The sequence below is a fragment of the Dermochelys coriacea genome, chromosome 19 (genome assembly GCF_009764565.3).
Source record: "Dermochelys coriacea isolate rDerCor1 chromosome 19, rDerCor1.pri.v4, whole genome shotgun sequence".
NCBI classification, from domain to species: domain Eukaryota; kingdom Metazoa; phylum Chordata; order Testudines; family Dermochelyidae; genus Dermochelys; species Dermochelys coriacea.
Genome location: NC_050086.2, coordinates 12,057,169 through 12,077,434, shown reverse-complemented (window position 1 = coordinate 12,077,434; position 20,266 = coordinate 12,057,169). Strand labels below are relative to the sequence as shown.

At 52.6% G+C, this 20,266-nt stretch overlaps 1 long non-coding RNA gene across 1 annotated transcript; it reads right to left on the bottom strand.

Annotated features, from left to right (window-relative positions):
* Positions 1 to 9,178: 9,178 nt before the first annotated feature.
* Positions 9,179 to 19,108, bottom strand: LOC122458285. Its single transcript, XR_006278264.1, has 2 exons — positions 18,091 to 19,108; positions 9,179 to 14,091 (listed from the first exon to the last, which is right to left on the bottom strand). It is a non-coding gene; the product is annotated as an uncharacterized LOC122458285 (long non-coding RNA).
* Positions 19,109 to 20,266: the final 1,158 nt, after the last annotated feature.

The window sequence follows — 20,266 nt, the reverse complement described above, 5'->3', positions numbered from 1 at the left end:
TCCTAGCCCTCCTCCAGCATTGCAGCATATTGCATCACCACCAACCCCCAGCTCTGTGCGTGGAGAAACCTGAGGAGACAGACAGCGCTTGCTCACAGGCGCTCTGCTCCCCAGCTGTGCAGGGATCCAATCTGATAAAGGAACCCAAAAGCTGCCGGGCGGGTGCCGAGAAGATGCTGCTGGGGCCTGTCTCCAAAGAGGAGCTGCCACGTTGCAATAAGCGTGGGCAATGCCAGGGCAAGCTGCTTCCGGGCTGCCCTGCCAAGTGCCTCAAAAGGATCATTGTTACAGGAGCACTGTCACACTGGGGCCCATTTTGCTCCCTGGCCTCTCTGTATTATTATTTCTATTCCAGCGGTGCCGAGAGATCAGGGCCCCAGTGCCCGAGGTGCTGCACAGACACGCAGTGAGAGCCAGCCCCTGCCCCAAAGAGCTTCCATGGGACAGGAAATGAGTTGCCCAAAGCCCCTGGCAGAGCTGGGAATAAAGCTTTGGTCTCCGGGTGCCCAGCCCACTGCCCCCTCCACTAGATCACCCTGCACGCTAAAGTAACTAACCAGGGGGCCCATTAATGCCACATGTTTTTTTCTTTTTTTAAACGTTCACACCTGTCTACTCCAAAGATGCTGCCTGGAGTCTGCCCAGTTCATTGAATCCTAAGGCCACCAAGCTGCCAGCAGAGAGTTGTTCCCCCAGCGTGAGCTGAGTGTGCATAGGTGGCTCCATATTCCACTAGCAACCGCTGAGGAGCCTGATTCCCTAGGATCCCCCCCACCCCACTCTGGTCACTGTGGGCCAAATCCTGACCTTGGTGCTGTGGCAGGCTGGTGCCTGGCTGATGCTGCCCTTGCCTGGCAGGAGTGTGAACCAGTGATCCTCTGGCCACCCAGGTCCTCCCGGCTCCCCAGGCACAGAGCCCATCCCTCCCACTAGCTCGGCACTGGGAGGTGACACCTGCCCCTCAGGCCTGGGGAGGGGCTCTGGCTCCCTCCCAGCTGCCAGTCCTAGGGGAACCTTCATGGGGCACATGGCCAAACAGCACAATCCCGACTGGCAGCTCCAGACTGGAGTCAAAGAACCAACCCTCTCCAGGAAAAGCAGGAGGAGCCCTCCCCCACAAACTACTCACTGAAGCATCACGTGCTCGCATGCCTGCAGTGCAAACCAGCCTTGCAGCTGGCTCACCCCATCGGGTGGAGATTGCTCTTGGCTTCAGGGCAATCAGCCATACACCCCTGTGACTCAGAGCTGAATCTGGCCCTGTACATTAGAAATGAAAGGTTAAAGGACTCAAGACTAGTTATGTGACTCTGGGGGTTCACAAAGCCACCAAGGATCCAGATAACCCTGTCTACACTGGGAGATGACCCATGGCAGACAATAGGCATCTGGAATTAAAAATGGTTTGGCCACCACGGTTGACAGAGGCTACGTTTCAGTTTTAAAAGTGATCCTGGAGGGCGCTAGTGCAGCCAGAACCCTCGCGTCTTAGGGTCTGTCTACACTGCAGTCCGGGGTGTGATTGCTGCAGGCACAGACAAACCCGAACTAGTTTGAACCTAGCTGACGTGGGTACCAATAGCAGTGATGCTGGGGCAGTCCAAGCTGCAGCGTGGACTTGCATCCCAGGAAGTGCCCAGGCTCTCGGGTGGGCTTGCACGCAGGTAGCCAGCTCCCTTGCTGCCTTTTGCAATAGTAAGACTGTTAACCCCAGTGCTAATTTCCCCTTTGAGTAACATATCTTCCGCCCACCCAAAATTCCTGCTAAAACTTCAATTGGTGGCAGTTTTCTTTGCCTCCTGCCCCAAATGGTTGGGTAAATCCAGGATTGCTGGCCCCAAGCATTCAAAAGTAATGAGTCAGGCTGCAAAAGAAAAAGAAAAAAGAGCTTGGCTTAGAAATCATGAGAGTGTCATAGACTAATAAATGTAATAATTTATTGGCCTTGGGGGGGTTTCGTGTTGGTAGAGAAAAGCTTGAAAACACAAAGCTAGAAGCCTCTGTTTTTTGACTGGAAGCTGGGATTCTCACATAATCATGTGACTCCAGGAGCTGGGTCTTTAAGAGAAACTCCAAGTAGCACAAGACTTGCAATACAATTGCAAGAGCTGGATGATGGGATGTGCCCCGCACACACACGGCCTGAGCAGGTTAAAAAGGGCCAATTAACCTGGTAGGCTGCCCCTGGGGGAGAGCCAGGGTCTGATTAAATCTAATTGATGATGAAGCCCAGCTGGGCAAGGGCAGGCTGGGATTTGTATCAAGCCAGGACATTGAGAGGAAGAGGAAGAGGAGGGTAGAGGGAGGGGCTATCCCAACACTCCCTAGAGACACAGGGAGTTGGCTAGGGACAAGGTGGGGTTCTAGGGGAAGTAAGTCCTGGGATCTCGCCCTGGACTAGAGACTAGTGAGAAGCTGAGATGGGTGAAGTAGCCCCTGGGAGCAGAGGAAGCTTAGGCTGGTAAATCCAGAGATGAGCCAGGAGAGGGAGAAGTGAGGTGGGAAGGTGCCCAGGAAAACAGCTGCCAGACCGAGACAGAGCGAATCCCAAGACCCAGCTGCAAGGAGGCGCCTCAGCGGCGAGTGTACCCAGTTACAAGTCGGCCACGCTGTGACGTGTCTCTGTGCACCATGAGCTGCAGTCACCTTCCTCAGAACCGTGCCATCTAGCATCCGGCTGGGGCATTGTCCACTCCTGGCTTTCGACTTCTGAATTGCTGACGCCACTTCTGGCTCAGCATGTGCTTTCCTCAGAGACGTCCTATCCAAATGCCGTGTAACCAGATGGGGCGTAGAGTGCTCCAGGCACCAAAACCTGCATGCGGGCTCATCTTTGGAAGGCATCATGCAAAGCTATGAGTCTCCACGCTCCAACCTGGCTGGATCGCTGCACTTTTAAATACCCATGAATGGAAAGGACATGGGGAGATGAAGATGGGACGAATGGCCACAGCAGAACTACCATTACGCTGCATGTCATCAGAGATGCCTTTTCAATCTCGCAGCTCAGGATGGGTTAAGGGGCTTACAGGAAGGGGGCTGGATAGACGGCAGCCCTGGCTGCATGACCCTCCATTTCTACATGGCAGCTTTGATTCCAAACGGGTTGTTTGGTGAGTAGAGACAGACACGCCATTTAGCTCGGGTCATGGACTTGCCCAAAAATGTCTGGCTGCTTCTCTGGATGCCTTAGGTCTGTCTGTTTGGGTTTGGAGAGAAGGTTTGGTTTGATACCGCTTTCCTTCAAAGCAGCTCACACTTGTGCCACCAAATCAGTGAATCCCAGGTGTATTTTGCACATCCCTGACCAACAGAGCTGTGCCAACAACACCCTCAGTGTAGACACAGCTGTGACAGACAGGGCAATTTCCTGCAATATCTTTGGGAGATCTCACTTTTATTCAGTTGATCTACCATTGGGGGTCAGGGGTCGTATATAATTCCATGGCGGGAGGGTTACCACAGCCCCTCATGAACTAAGAAGGAGGGGGATTAGGCAAATTCACTCACTCAAGTTGTAACTGCTCCAGAGAGGTACCACTACCTGGACAGGCTGCATGTACTGATTCAAACTGGATTCTCCGGATACCAATACACAAAGAAGGGACTTCTGGATAAATGCCTTCTTTCTGATCCAGCAACCAGACAGGACCTTCTGTCCAAGGGGGGCCCAAATATTCCCTGGGAAAGGTTGGAAGGACTTGGGCCTAATGGGGTCCCATAAGACTGGCAGGTGACATCTGGTGCGCGTGTAGGAACTTCTCTTGGTTTTAATATGTTTTCTTGGTCATGCTTTCACCTTAAGAACAAATGTGCTTGCTTAGAAAGGGCTATGTGGGAACTTGTGACTGCTGGCAACTACAGCTGTGCGTGGCCTTTGGAGAGAACGCAAAGTGCGGGTGCTGGCTTGTCTTGGCAATCTGTCTCGCTGGGGATAGCACAGTGTAGGCAGGGGACAGTGTAGCCTGGAAAAAAACTCGGTCAGGAGGGAGAGATACATGTGTCTCCACCCAAGAGAGGTGATGGCTGAGGATCTGAGGGCCTAGAGGGGGTGCCCTTGAAGGGGGACCACGGACGGGGAATACAGATGCAGTCACCCTGAACTGTATACTGCTGCATCTATCTATGCCACTGCAAGCTCTGTAGTGTAGACGTAGCTTCTGCTACCTTCCAAGTCAGGCTAAGGCACACGAGTGGGGGACACTTGCCCTGTTGCTGTTTGTGTGCTGTCCCTATGCTCAAGGAACCTCAGATGCCAAGTTTGACAATCCTGCCTTCCACCCCCGCCCCCCCCCCCCATCAAATTCCCTGAACACGTCATCCTAGCAGCGAGCGCCTGTGAAGGTAGGAAATGCATCATCGCCCTGTGAGGCCCACTGTCAAACAAAAAAACAAGCAATCAGGAAGAAAAAGAAGTACCCAAAACAGCCCCTTATCACGCCACCAGCAGATGGGGAGAACTTGGCACCGCTCGCCTTTCAGGCCGCGCAGCCCTGATAAGGTCTTGGGTAATTATAATCAGAAGAGAAAAGTGCCGAGGTAGAAATAACAAGATAATGCCGAAGGCTGCAGGAGGCCTCTGCGCTTCGCATGGTGACGCATGTGTAATCTCCACAGCCACAGCAAAAGAGGGAGCAGACGGATGCTGTGTGGAGGATGGGGCAGTTTTTACATTTTTCTCTCCAGAAATCCTGTCTTAGAACCAGCCACTGCTCCGTCCCCGCCCCGTTGAGTCAGGGGGGTGAAAAATCCACACCTGAGGGCCCTAGTGAGGCCAAGCTAACCCACGGTGTAGATGCAGCTAGGTCAATGGAAGAATGCATCTGGTGACCTAGTTACCGTCACACGAGGAGGAGGAGTTCCTCCAGCGACAGGAAAACCCCTTCTGGCGGGGTAGGTTGCATCTACACTATGCATTACACTGGCAGAGCCCTGGTGCTGGAGTTATACTGCGATAGGCCGCGTAGTGTAGACAAGCCCAGCGAAGGATGCAAAATCTAGAGACCCTGATTCTCCGTTCTTCTGCCTTGCATTGTAATTGACACTGGAGCAAAGAGGGTCAGTCACAACACAGAGCGGCTGTGATTTGCACCTGCTTCACACTCACACTGTGCTGGGATTGCATGGGGGCAGGGCAACGGGTGATCTGGGGTAACTAGTTATACCTTTCCCTAGAGGGCAGGTGGGGCTAGCTAATCAAATCATGCTCTTTGGGGCAGGTGCCACCTTTTTTGTCCTGTGTCTGCACAACACCTTACACATGAGGTGTGGGGCCATCGCTGGACTCCTAGGTGCTGTGCGAATACACATAATAAATAAGAAGATCAGTGATGATACGGTGCTTTGAGATCCTCAGGTGCAGGATGCTGTCAGAGACCAGAGCACTGTTTAGTATTACCCCCTTGCTGAGCCTGGCCTTTGGTCCATCCAGAACGGCTTGTGCATCTTTCTCTTACCCATTTCCCTCAGTCCCAACTCCGAGGCATCAGAAGTTCTGGGGGAAGCTAATGCAACAGAAAGAGTTGACGGAGCAGGTCACAGGCCTCAGCCCGCCCTGGGAAAACTGGAGTCTGCATGTGTATTGTGGGCATCGCGTGTTTTCTTTGGACTTGACGAAAGGCAGGTCTCCACCTGGGCCCCTGTGGCTGGTGTCCCATACCTGCCATCAGGCATATTTACTGCGATCCCTAGGGGGCAGCACCCCTGCTCTTCTGCTGGGCTCCGAGTTAACAGGGGCAGGCCCTGGAGGATCCTGGGTCAGGACACCAGGTCCAGTTTCCCCTCCCTCCTTCTAATCCCTTGACCCTGCTGCGTTAGCCTTTCAGCACCTTCGTTCTTTTTGCTCAGGGCCCCAGTTAACGAAGGGGGCGCTGATTTGAGCCCCTCGCCGACGCAAACGCTGGATCCACCTCTAAAAAAGCAGGTGGGGTGCACCAGTAGTAAAGTGGCTAGGGGGATGAAATCTGCTGCCACTCTCCTCACAAGACTTGCCTTCAAAAGGCTAAGAGTCCTGGTCCCTTGAGCAGAAGCCCCCCACCCTCCTCTGGCCAGCACTATCTGTGTGTGTGCATGCACGTTTGTGTGCATATCTGTGTGTCTCGTGCCATTACTTGCAGCAGCCGTGGCTTGGAAGAGGGGGCAGCAGAGGTCTGGTTAAAGCGGAATGGGCAGGTTTCCAAGCAGCTTTGCAATTAAGATTCCACTGAACACTCCATTTACTGTAAGAGAATACAATAACCATGGATCACTGGGCGTCTGGTTTTTCTGGATCAGTGACGGTTGAGGCGGCAATGCGTGTTTCTGACCAGTGTTATACGAGGAACGGTCATAAACAGCCATCCGGGGGGGGGGGAATTCACCCCAGGGCTGAGGGCCAGCTCAAGGACTAGGTATTCCTTAGGTGGTCAATGGGCCTCAATCCGTGTTGTGGATCCCAGCCCAGAGGTGAATATGGCTGGAGAACGAGCTCCCCTAAGGGTGGTGGATGCTTGTATGGCTGTTCCCTCGCCATACCTGTCCTGGGAGTAAATTCAGGACATTGCTCCTTAGGGTTGCTGATCCAGCACCTTGCACTAATACACTAAATTCACTGCCTGTGGAAGGGAAGTTGGCTGGTCCCGTGGTGAGAGTATTGGCTTGGGCTGGGGGAGACCTGGCTTCTATTCCTGCTCTGCTTCAAACATTGTGTGTGATCCTGGGCACATCCCTTAGCCTCTTCAGGCCTCAGTTTCCCATCTACCATGGGGATAGTAGTACATCCTGACTTCATGGGGATAAAGATGTTAGAGTGAGAGGGGCTCCGTTATTACCTGCCGGGGGCCATATTAGTACTGTAGATCGATGATGACTGAGCCACTCTTTGAGAGGAAGGTCGTGTTATTGTAGCGTGCTTAGCCCCGCGCAGGAAAAGCCCCTGGCTCCTCCCACCATCACTCAACCCTTGGCTTAAATGTAAGGGCTGATGAGGGTAATAGAGGGAAGACTAGTTTAAGGGTTGAAGCATATGGTGGGAAGCAGGACTCATGGGTTCTTCTCGAAACTCCGCCACTGACTTGTTGCCTGACCTGGGCAAGACATTTCTGCGCTCTGTGTTCAAGTCTCCCCTCGGAGTAGTGCTCTGGGATTTACTGCATAAACACTTGTCAAGCGCTTTGAGATCTTCAGAGGAAAGGAAATGTGAAAGCACCAAGCAGTGTTATCACAAGGAAAATCATAACAGGTTTCCAAGGTGAGAGAAGGGCTGGTCTCATGGGTCAGGCATTGGATGGGCACTCAGACATGGATCCTGTTTGTTACCCTGTCCCAGACTCCCTGCGGATGAGTCTCTGTCTCAACCAAAAAAAAAATCTGTGTGCCTCAGTTTCCCCCATGTAAAATGAGGTAGTAATCTTCCCTTCCCTCACTGGGGAGCTGTGAAGGTAAATTCAGTGATGTTTGGGAGATGCTCACATCCTGCTGGGAGCTATAGAAATATAATAGCAAAAGGGGCTTCATGTCACAGAGAGGGCAAGTTTGCTCCATTGCGGGTTGTGTCTGTGTCATACACTGCATAGGGCCCGATCCTGCAGTCCTCACTCCTGCTGATCCCAGGCTCTCTGGGGATGCTGGGCCCGCTTCTCCAGCCCCGCTAATGTTGAACCAGGGTGAGCAAGAGGAGCCCAGGGTGCAAGGGGCTTCACACACTAGGTCCCATTGTGCCAGCTTCAGGCCCAGCAGGTGCCAGCCTCCTGTTTCAGTGTGCGGCCTTTCAGCAGCTGCTCCAGCTCTGACACCAGGCCGACCCACTCGCTAGCTAAAGGTAGCAGGCTCCTGGCAGGCGATGCGCTCTCACACCTGTAAAGAGCAGTGGGCGGGTTGCATATTTCTCTCTCTGCCTCTATCTCCGAAACCTGATGGAGGAGCTGCATCTGGGCATCCAGCTAGAAATAGAAAGCACCTGTGTGCCAGGCGCCGGCCTCACAGCCCCGCTAACTGGAAGAGACCGGTACAAAATGGCCCTTTCAAACCAGCCTGGCCTCGGATCCTCTCCCAGGATTTACTTCTCCATTTATTTATTTATTTTTACCTCCTTGCATCCGAGCCACCTGGTGGGTGCAGTTCCCTCCATCGCCTTTTGGGGTCACTGACGAGCAGTGTGAGGGGAGTTACTACCTTCCCTTTGCACCCGGGGTGGGGGGTGAGTCCCCCTTTCTCTCCCCAGCACCCAGGCAGCTGGGTGTGGGATAGGGTGACCAAATGGCAAATGTGAAAAATTGGGACAGTCGGTAGGGGGTAATAGGAGTCTATATGAGAAAAAGCCCCAGATATCAGGACTCTCCCTATAAAATCGGGACATCTGCTCACCCTAGTGTGGGAGCCCAGTGCAGAGCCCTCCTCATGTTGGCCAACTGGGAAAGCTCTGCCCAGCCCTGCCCCCACCCCAGCCCCCATACCTCCCTTTGCTTGCATGGAGAATATCCCCAAGCACTAGGGCTTGCAGTGTCCTCGCAGCTCACCCTGAGGGAATGTCTACCCTGAAATCGCTACAGGGGCACAGCTGTAGCGTAGATGCTCACGACAGTCACAGTCACGGGAGGGGTAGTTAATTCACCTCCCCGAGAGGGAGTAGCTTAAGATTCTTTCCTCAGCCTAGCGCTGTCTACACGAGGGCTCAGGTCGGCATAACTGTGTCTCCTCGGGGTGTGGATTTTCACCCCCCTGAAAGACGCTGCTGGGCCGATGTCAGTTTTCTGTATAGACCAGCCTGGAGTAGGCTAGTCCGTCCCGAGCCCAGGCTGAAGGACCATTTTTGCGTGATAGGCCTTTGGAACATGAGGCTCAAGAACCCTCCCTGCCCCCCAAACACCTGTTTGTGGTGCAGCGAGCCCCTCCCATCAGCCCTGCTTATCAGCCTGGCTCCACCCCACCTCTGTGGCTATTTATACAGATTTGCTAATATAGCTCGCAATCTCGCTATTGTCATTTCAAACACTTTAAAAGTTCACCACTTCCCTTCGCTCCCCTCTGCACCAGCGCCCTCGCTCGCTCTCCGTCATTCACCAGCCCTCTCATCTTATTATCTTCCTCATTCATCAGTTCTCTCACTCTCCATCACCATCTCTCTCTCTATATCCCTGTGATGAAGTCAATGCGCAGGAGATGGTGGTGGGTTTCTAGGGCTGAGCAAATGCAGCCGGAGTTCATTCAGCATTTCTTTATTATTCATTCTTTCTATTCTAGGAAGCCCTAGGAGCATTGGGGCCTCACTGTACATATACATAATAAGAGACAGTCCTTGCTGCCGAAAGCAGAGTCCCCACAGCTGCTTGCTTTGGTTAGAGCATCTGACTCCAGAGCAAAGCCTTGAGTCAAAGCCTGACATTAGGGTGCAGGAGTGCTGGAAGCAAAGTGAGTGCAGCGAGATAGGGTGCAAGGGGAATGACAGTTGTGGTGCCAGACGGTTGTGCGGGTAAGGCTCCAGAGTAGGACTCAGTTTTAAATCCCGGCACCCTGAGTGACCTTGGGCACATCAGAGTGGGTCAGATGTTCAGCTCATACTGGCTGGCCTAAGGAAGGGCCAGCTTTTGCGAGGGGCTGACCACTCTGCGTGTCGGCCTCCTTTGCAAACCTGGCGGTAAGTGTCGCCGCTGGCAGCTGGGCCCTTTTTGAAAGTCTGGCCCTGAGCTCTTTGGAATATTTGCCCCTCAATCTCTCCGGGCCTCAGTTCCCCTGTGGAAAATGGGGATCAGCCTGACCCTGCTGCAGGGGTTCTGCCCTGCTTGTGAGGTGCCCAGATACCACGGTGAGGGGAGCCTAGGTATGCAGCAGTGGGTGATGGAAGAAAGTTCCCCCTGAGTGATCCCTGGAGCTGTGGCCAGACCAGCGAGATGGCTGGCAGCTTAGCATCCTGGCTAATGGCAGATGTGTGGGCAGTGATGATACTTCTCTATTAGGAAATGGTGGGAGATGGGGGGACTCCCCCTGGCACTTTAAACACTGTCACAGGTTTTCAGCCAGGTCTAGGTCAGAACTTCGCTGGAAAAAGAAATGAAAATCAAGAAAAAGAGAAAGCAGGGGGGAGGGAGTGAAAGCGGGAAAGTAGCTTTCAGATCATGAGGTGGGCAGTGCCAGCTGAGCCTGGGGAGGGACTGAGAGTCAGGGAGGGGGGCTCCCCCTGCATTCTTGCAGCTGGTGGCATGGATGAGGAGATATCCCCCCCAGCTCCCCCAACTTGCTTTGTCCTGCTGGCCTCCCTTTGGCTCCGGTATGTTTCAGGGTGAGCTCTTGGTCCCTCGCGGGAGTGAAGGAACAGGATCCTGACTCTGGAAGGATGGGTCCATGGCTAGGACAGAGACCCAGCTCAGTCCCCTGCTCCGACACTGACTTCCTGCGTGACCATAAGCCAGCGCCTGTGGGCCTGATTTGTAAAGGTCGCGAGGTGTCTAATTCCCATTGAAATCAACGGGTTCCAAAAGACCTTTTAAAAATCAGGCCCTTGGCTTCTCAGTACCTTAGTTCCCCATCTGTAAACTGGGGGGGGGTCTCAGAGCTGGGGCTCCCCCTGCAGCGGGAATGTTGACATGGCTATTTTTAGCCCCGTAGCATGAGCCCCATGAACCCAAGTCAATTGCCCAGGGCTCTGAGACTCGCTGCCATGGTTTGGCGATTTTGCAGTGTAGACTTACCCTTTTTTCCCACATCTCAGATCCTTGGCCGCCAACCCTTTCTGTTTCCCATGCACCAGACTGTGCCAGTCTCAGGGCAGCAGCCTCGCCTCTGATATGGCTCAGCTTGGGACCTGCTTACATCCAGCTGGCAGAGGGATCTAGGGATCAGCTGACTCACGGAGTCTCCGAGAGAGACTAGGGCATTTCGGACACACTGGGCTGGCTGCCTGTCCTGAGCTACAGCCATGTTCGCAGGGCCCCCCTCCTGCACCAGCACTCACAGCTGCATGCATCCACAGAGGTGCGAATACAGTCACAGGGAGAGCCACAACCCGCAGGGCAAACTCACGCACCCAGCACAGGGGCGTTCCAGGCAAAGGTCTGTTCCCAGGCTCGTTGGGAGGCCTACGTGCATGTGTTCACAGGAGTCTGTGCAGTTACAGGCGCATTCAGGGCCGGTGCATACACTCCCTGGTTTGCCTGCAGAGGCAGGACTAGGGACGCTGATTGGCCAATGCACATAGGGATAGATGCATGGGCAGGCAGGCCCATAGGGCCACGCGTGACGCTCGACGATCGCAGGCTGAAGCCCTGCATTCTTCAGCTCACGTCTCTTTGAGGGTGCAGGCTGATGGACCTTTTCAGCAATGACCCCCGCCCCCATCCCCAAGGCTGCCTTGGGGACTTCTCTGAGAGGTGTGAGGAGGCTGGAGGATGAGAGAGGACCCTCCCACTGCCTTTCCTAGCCCTGCACCCTGCCCAAAAAAAACGCCTTCCCTGAGATTGCGCCTCAAACTGTGGCCAGCACCTCTTTTAGAAAGTGAAGCTGCCTTCTTAAATAAAAAGATGAGAGCGAGAAAACTGGCAACCCCATTTCCTGCCCCGTGCTCTCTCTCTCCAAACACCTGGGGCTGCAGCTGCATGAAATTCACGGCTTGTTTTTAGAGGTAGAGTCAAAAACACCAGAGAGCAAAAAGAGGTGGGAGGGGGAGGTTTGACAATCAGACGTTTCAGAAAATGATTTGAATCTCGTTCTGTTGCTGGGTGGAGATTTTTGGGGGTAGGGGGTGGGGGGAACTGAGCTGTAGGACCAGCTCCAAGTATTCAGGCCCTGAAAAATCATGAGATTGTTTTACAAATCATGAGATTTCTTTTTTTGTTTTTTTTAAATATTATTGGCGGTTCTTTTTGTTCAGTCTTGAGGGTGCACTGGGGCCATGTTTTCAAGCTTTTCTCTGCAGCCACAAGGACTGGGAAAAAGCATTTTTTTATTTTAAATAAATAAAAGCTGAGCTTGTCCCCTACTCACGTGACTCCCAGCCTGGTTTTGAGAAACAAACCAAAACCAAATGTCATAAAACTTGTGATAAAATCTTGAGAGCTGTTGACACATTGCCACACCCAGATTAAATCCATCCCCCCGTGCAACCCCCAGAAGTCTCATTTAAGCCAGGCCCCAGCCCCAGAATCCAAAGATCTCCAAGTGCTTTCATCTCAGAACCCTGTGAGGTAGGTTAAAGGATATGAAAGGAGCTGCTCACCAACTACAGAAATGCAGCCACCTCTGAGGTGGAAAGCAGCCGTTGTTTATCAGCGCATAGTAATGCTATGCAACAGTTTAGGACAGGAAGTGAAGCAGAATCCAAGTGCCATTGCGGGGAGAAATTTTGGGAGGTGGAATGCAATTACCCAGAGTGGAATGAGGCCTACCTGCTTTGGGTAACAGTCTTGCAGTGTTGCCAACTTGCATTAGTTTTACCATGAGTCGTAATTTTCGGTGTATTTTTGAAAGCCCCAGCTCCTGGACTCCAGAGAGAGTCTGAGAATCTCAGCTTTCGTTGACAAGAAAAGGCAAGTTTCTAGCCCTCCTGGTTGCAGAGAAAAGCTTGAAACAAGTGCAACCCAAAGGTTCAAAACTAGGAGAAAATTAAAAAGAACTCCAAATATGACTTTTTTCAAAAAATATTATTTTTAAGCCAGACTTGTGACATTTTTGGGGCCTGACTCATGAGTTTTGAAGGTGTGAAGCTAGCAACACTGGCTCTTGCTCCTGTGAAAAGTGCACTGGGACCACCCACAAGCGATCAGGACAGTTCAGTTTTTCCTCTCCTACTTTCCAGCAGCACCCCCTTAGTACCATGATTTTACCACAGATCTCGTGGTATCTGGGGCTTTTCCTTAAATCCTCAGCTCCCAGAGTCACATGAAACCCTGAGAATCTCTGCTTTCATTGTCAAACAAGCTAAGCTTCTAGTCTTTGCAGTAAGCTTTGAGAAAAGCTTGAAAATGTGACCTCTAATGGCTCCAGTGCCAGGAGGCAAAGAAATAGAACTTGCTGTGTAAATTCTCATGACTTTTGAGGGCCTGGCTCATGATTTCTGAGGGCCTGGCACTGGTTGTGCCTCGTTGGCTCAGGGCTGACTGAGATTGAAGTGTGTTATGTACTGAATGTCCAGCCCCACTTCCCACAGCACATGGGGGGCTGCCCCGGCCCAGAACTGCCCACCCGACCTCTGTTGACCTGTAGGCTCCAAGAGCATCCCCACACAAGGTGATGGTAGTACCCATCCATACAGGTATGTTCTCCAGGGGCCCAACCTGAGTTCCAAGGAATCTTTCCACTGACTCCAATGGAAGTTGGATCAAGCTCTGAGCCTGGGATGGCTGCCAGCCAGAGTGAGTGAGTCAGCCGGTGGAAGCTGCCATCCTGGTCTCTCCGTCTTGGTGCCCAGTGAAAGGTCTGTGTGGTTGGGCGTAGCACAAGCCGCTCTTGGTATAGTGAACCAGGGAGGACCAGAATGAATTCAGCCCAGGGCCCCGGTGCTCTCAGTCTGTGTCCCTCTCTGCCACTCCCATGGTTGGCCTCCTTCCCAACCCATCGCTCCCAGGGCCTCACTCCTGATGGCTCCGGCTGCATAACCCAAAGGGGGAACTAACACACACAAAACGCACGGTCAACATGTGGAACTCCTTGCCAGCGGGTGTTGTGAAGGTCAAGACTATAAGAGGGTTCAAAAAAGAACAAGATAAGTTCATGGAGGATAGGTCCATCAATATCTATTAGCAGGGCTGGTGTCCCTGTTTGCCAGAAGCTGGGAATGGGCGACGGGATGGATCACTTGATGATCACTGTTCTGTTCATTCCCTCTGGGGCACCTGACACTGACCACTGTTGGAAGACAGGATACTGGGCTAGATGGACTTTTGGTCTGACCCAGTCTGGCCGTTCTTATGTTAAAAACCAAGAACTAAAACAAGCAAACTGACATCTCGGCGTCCCTCCAGGAGAGGAGCAGCTGCAGGGCTGGCCCATGTTCCACTTCTCCATTCCTTTCCTGCTCCGATGCTTTGCCTGTCAATAATCTCCGCTCAGCCAGCACCTGGTGAACGACACACCTTTTAGCTGCTTGCCCAGGTGCACGGAAATAGGCCACTCTGCTGATGCCTAGAGGGCAGGGAAAGAAAAATACTGTTGTAATGCTGAGATACCCAACCCAGATCATGTGCTGCATAGTCACATAATGAGAGATGGTCCCTGCCTCAGAAGAGTCTCAATAGACAGGAGGTATTACTTTAGAGTGGAAGTTCTTTCAGGCAGGGAATGTCTTTTTGTTGTGTCTGTACAGCGCCTAGCACAATGACTAGGGCTCCTAGGGGCTACCACAATTCAAACAAATCACAATTATTCTCCCCCTTTTACAGATGGGGAACCTTGGCACAGAGACTTGCCCAGAATCCCAAAGGAAATTTTTGAATCGGCGTCTCCTGGGTCCCAGCCCAGGGCATCACCGCAAGACCAGCCTCCCTTCTCCAGGAAAACACCCTCCCGGTGTAAGTAGCATAGAGCTGCATGAAGACATCCCAGCTAACGATGTCCTTGCTGGAATCCTTTTCTGTCCATGGAGCCTTACAATTTATTTGTCCCTCATAATGATTTGCCAAGCACTTTTGGAAAATGATTAGGAACAATGGGATCATTTGACACTGAGTCAGACTAGCAGCCCCAGACTGAATCCAGTCTCCTGACTCAGACAGTGGCCAGGACCAGCCACTTCAAAGCAAGGAGCAAGAACCCCAGTGTGGACAGCAATGGACTATGTGCGAGGTGCTGTACACACAACAGTGGGGTCCCGGTCCATGCCTGGATGTGCTGGTAATACAAATAACAATAATATAATAACTTGCCCCTGGGGAACTTTTCCTGATGTCCGTCACTGAGTGGTTGGTTCATGCCTTGAAGCAATGAGCCTTTTATCTCACATATGTTTCCATCCGATCAAACGCAATTGAATTTTCCCATTTGTCCATAGAAATGCCCGATCCTTTCGTGACTCCTGCTAAATTCTCGGCTTCAACGAGACCTTGTGGCAGTGAGTTCCACAGGCTACATATGCACTGTGTACAAAATAAACCACTTTCCTGGTTCATTTTTAAATGTGCTGCCTTTCAGTTTCATCCTGTGGCCTCTCGTCCTTGAAATTAGGAGAAAGTGTAATGGCGATTCCCAGTCTGGGGTGCATTCGCAATCGCTCAGTATTCCTGTTGTGTTGTTTAGACATGCAGGCCTCACAGTATCATTTCTGTCCTGGGAGTGGATGAGCATAATTCTTAGGATTGGGTTTCCAGTTCAAATGCTCTCATGGATGAGATGGCCCCTTGTGGTCCCTTGCCGCCCTACATTTCTATGATTTCTGTGATTTACGAGGTTAAAAAAAAATCCACTCTCCGCAGATGTTCTCTACTAGTTGCTTCAAACTTGCTGCTTCCGTGAAAATTCCTGCATCATTTGCTAGAATATTGACCTGTAGCGAACAGTGAAATGGAGGGGGCGTGCAGGCGAGGGGAATGCTGTTATCTGCTCCAGGGAATATCAGTGGGCAAAGAGCTGGTACAGCCCCAGCACACGGCTGATGCAAACACTCCAGACAGTTGCTGTTCTGTGTATTCTCATGGCCTACCAGATAGAGCTCTAGATTGTGACTCAGGAGATCTGGCTTCTGTTCTCAGTTTCCCTAGTAACCTGCCGGGTGACCTAGGGCAAGTCACTGACCTGCTCTGTGCCTCAGTTTCCCCATCAGTAAAAAAGGCCCTAATGATAGTGACTTCCTTTTAAAGTGCTTTTGAGATTGACACTGTGCAGCTCAGGAAATAAAACCAGAGTTAACCACGTGTCCCCATCTCTGCACTAATCCCACATGCTCGTTTATTCAACAGAGATTTTTGTAGGTGACGGAGCCATGCCTGGGGGCAGCTGCTCTGGGGCCCAGACTGTGACGGGGGTTCCCAGAAGCATCAGGGCTGGCAGCATGGTGACCCCTCCACACACAATCCCCCTGGGGGGCCTTGGCATGAGCGCAAAGGGCCTCCCCATATTCCCAGCTCCAAGGAGCTCTTCCAACCCGAGTGAGGCTGCAGCTCTGGGCCGGTTCGGCTGTGGGGGCGAAAGGGGGAAGCCGCTCTGATGAGGCGGGGAGGGGCTATTGTGGCAGGGTCAGGGTGGGGGGTGGGAGACCGTTTGCAAGCGGAGCCTGGCACAGACCCTCTCGGAGGGCGACATTCCGGCGGGAGCCTCTGCTGTCTTTGATACGTGTTCCAGATGGCAGGGCAGACTTGCTGGAGTCAGGCGGATGCCGGAATGTCAGGGCCAGCTGGGTTCTTCATTTCCAGGTGGAAGTTCTCAACTCCCCTCTCTTGTCGGCAAAGCCTTTCCCAGCCGGCTCAGCGCAATCCCAGCCCATTCGTTTCCATCGCTGTCAAACACAAAGTTGGGGCTTGATTCCCGCCGGCCCCCCTCCCACCCCGTTCAGTTGATTATTGGCGGAGGGTTCACCCGTGAGTGACATCACATGGCAAGGTGAGCGCTTCACAATATCCCTCGGCACCGTGGGACCACAGGGCTGCGGGCGGGGGGGGAGGTGCTTTTCCGCTCCAGAACCAGGGGCTTCAGATTCTGACCCAAGAACTTGTTGGCTCTCAGCCTGAACATTCCCCTTTTGCCCCATCCAAAACCCCTGCAGAATTTGGTGTGAGCAGTGGTCTTACTTTTCAGCGAGAGTCAGGAGGAGCAGAGGGGGCTGCAGGCCAGGAATGTGGTCAGGGCTGGAGTAATGGGCTCCGGGGGCTGTGTGGGTGTCAGGCGAGAGTCTGGCAAAGGGTTGTTTGCATTAAGAGCACAAATACAGAGGACCATGTATTCTGTATTCACACCCCACCCCACGAGCCACACCGGTGGAAAAACGGACAGTAACATAGACACACACAAGCACATCTCCGTGCAAACAGTAATACGGGCACACACCCCTTCCCAGTGTAATACAGATGGACAACAAAATACACAGATATCCAAACAGACACACCCACACCCAGCCCTATACACACAGTAATACACGCCGTCAAACAAATAGTAACACACACGCCTATACAGACAGTAGTACTGTACGCACATCTCTATACAGAGACATGTACACGTCCCTACTTGTACACCCAGTATCACAGTCACACACACACAGACACTGAGTCAAACACACTCACAGACCCTGGTGGGGAATATGGAGTCAGAGTGAGATCGGTCGTGGAACCAGAACTCCACATTTTCCCCCTTTTCAAGCATTTTTTTTAACTATAGCATCCTAATTGGGTTCTTATGAATTAAGTCTGTCTGTCTGTTTGTCTATCTATCTAATTTCCACTAACACTAATGCCTCTTTAGCCTACCAGACCAGTGTAAAGTACCTTGAAAATCAGGCCCATATTTTTTGGGGTAAGGAATCTATCTTTCTGTCTATTGATCTATGATGTTTTATTGATATTGCAGCAGTGCTAAAGGGCCCCCATCAGGGATCAGGGCCCCACTGTGCAAGGTGCTGTACAAACACAGAACCAAAAGACTCTCAAAGAGCTTCCCAACTAACGATAGGATGAGAGACGACCGGTGGACACGGACCGACGGAGGAGACCAAGAAACCAGTGAGTTAGTTACGAAGAGCAGGAGATGCAGCTGTCCCAGCACAACTCCTTGCTGTCCGGGGTTTTAAAGGCATCCCAGGTAAGGAGAGGGCCCAGGAGGGATGTGAAGGGAGATGAGATGATGGCCATCTATCTATTGAGCTATCTAGCTACATTCTTTCTGCTATTCTCTCTTTCCCAGGCTTGTTAACAGGAACAGTTTCCTTATTATTTTAAAAAAACGAGGAGTACTTGTGGCACCTTAGAGACTAAATTCTTTTTGCTGATACAGACTAACATGGCTACCACTCTGAAACTTATTATTTTAGGCAGGCACAGGGCTGTACCTCTATTCCCCCCCTTCCCCTTTGTCTATTTAGATTGTAAGATCTACCAGGCAGGGGCTATCTCTCGCTATGTACGGCACAAGGAGGCCCTGGTCTCAGCTGGGATCTCCAGTGGCTACTATCATATAAATAATAGCGTCCTAGGTACTTACACATGAAAAAGAAAGCTGAGAGCAGGGGGGTCTCAGTTTTGCAGACAAAGGCAGAACATGATCCAACGGCGGGACATTGAAGTTAGCTGAATTCAGCCTCGAAATGAACATGCAGTTTCCTAGCAGTGAGGGTAATGAAACGTTGGAACCGTTAACTAGGAGAGGTGGGGGACAGACGCGCCCCTACGTGGAGTCTTTAAAACGAGCTTAGATCTCTTTCTACAAGGCAAGCTCTCTAGTCCAGCTTCTGGGGGAAATTCTCTGGCCTGTGCTAGACAGGAGGTTAGGCTGTCTAGCACAATGGGCTTCTGGTTTTAGTGTCTATGAATCTATGAAATCTTACACCAGCTCCTGGCTCAGGTCCCGTGTGACTCCGGGAAAGTGGCTCCATCTCACTGTGATTCAGTTCCCCATCTATACAAGAGGAGGAGGATACTCCTTTGCTCTGTCTCCTCTGAGGCTGTGTCTGTGCAGCGCCTAGCGCAGCTGGGCCCTGATCTTCGGCTGACACCTCTTGGCCCTGTTGGAAGAGAAGTGACACGAGAACACTCTGGGGCTGAGGCTGCTCTCGCCAGTGTCAGGCAGGGGTGATGCCATTTGAAATTGCTGGCGTGATGCTAGCGAGAGGCGCTTCAGAGCCTTTGGCCTCTTTATTTCCAGGCTTCTTCCACGCCTGCAAGAGCCGGATGCCTGTGGCCAGTTGTGCTCACATCTGCATCCCCAGCCCCTCGTTAGACTTGTCCTGCCGGGTAAATCTCCCCTGCCAGGCACGGCGGGGTGAATAGCAATGAACCGCTGGAAAGCGATGGCCCATTGTGCTTAACCCGGTGCATTAAACAATCCCTGGGCAAGCAGGGCTCCTCAGACAGTGGGGTTTCTCACCAGCCCTGATTGTCCATTGACGAGTCATCTGTGTTTGCTCCTTACCAGCTCATTAAAAGCCCATTTCACCTGGGGATTATCCCCACTGTGTGGTGCCTGTGTATGCTGGGGGTTGATTATTTGGCTGATAATAGACCTCCCCATGCTTCCCCCCTTTGCAGTCTGGCTGAGGTCTCACACACGTCACTCCCTCCCTCTGCTAGCCCCACTTGCCCTAACCCAAAGAAAATCACAGGCCAGGCCTTGTGAGGCACCTTCAGACTCCAGCTCTGGACAGGCAAAGAGGCATCTGTGCGTGACTCAAAGGACCTGCAGAATCTCACCCCCCTACACCTCGGCTCTCATCCCTCTGTGGCCCCTTCCCCCATGCCCAGCGTCACGCCTGCACTCTGGGCGGCCCCCCCCCCGCCCACCTTGCGCCTAAGATCACTTTCCCGCTTCCAGAGCCTGGTGTACATCAGCAACCGCCTGTGAGAGTCAGCGGGATGGCGCCGCTGTGGGTGAGAGGAGAACCGGGCCCCTGGTGGAGCAGGAGCCCAAAGCTCCCCACAAAATCTATGTCTTGCTAAGATCAAATCATTGAGCTCTGGGCCCTCCAGAGCACCTGGGTAGGGCACGTCTGGGTTAACTTTATTATAGCGCATGATGATTTGCGGCTGCATACTTCTTCCCGCCTGCACCTCTGTGCTCTGTGATGGGCTTCCTTCCCCTCCCAGCTCTGAAAGGCTGCCCTAGGCTTTGCCTCGTCTGGGGCAGGCTGCAGAGCCATCGGGGCAGGGTGCTTGCCCTAGCCTAGCTCTTGTTAGGGGCTTGTTTCCCTTAGAATTGCTCCTGTTAAATCACCTCCCATCCCCGTCCAAACCCTAAACCGCCTCCCTGTTAGCATTGCTAGAGTCAGGGGTGCAGATTGGCGCCAGGACACAACAGGCTAGTCCTCCGGTCATCCGGCGTCATCACCACGGCGAATCCAAAAGGGCCGCAGCCTCCTGGCAGGTCAGCCGCCACCCGGCTCAGACTCAAGCTAGGTCCTGAGGGTGGTCTGCCTGGCTATTCAGTTTATGTCCATCAGTGTCCCTCCACTGCTTCCCATGATCCCCCAGTGGTTTATCTTGCCATTTGCCCGTTTGCTGTTCCCTGCCTGGACATTACCTACCGCTGCCTACAGGAGCCCTCGCCATCCTGGTTGCATGCACCTTCTTGGGCCAGTCCTGCTGATCATCTCCAGTACGACGCTCCGACTTGCAGGCACCAAGGAGCCATCCTGCCAGTGTGCGGAGGCCAACATGGGGGCCTT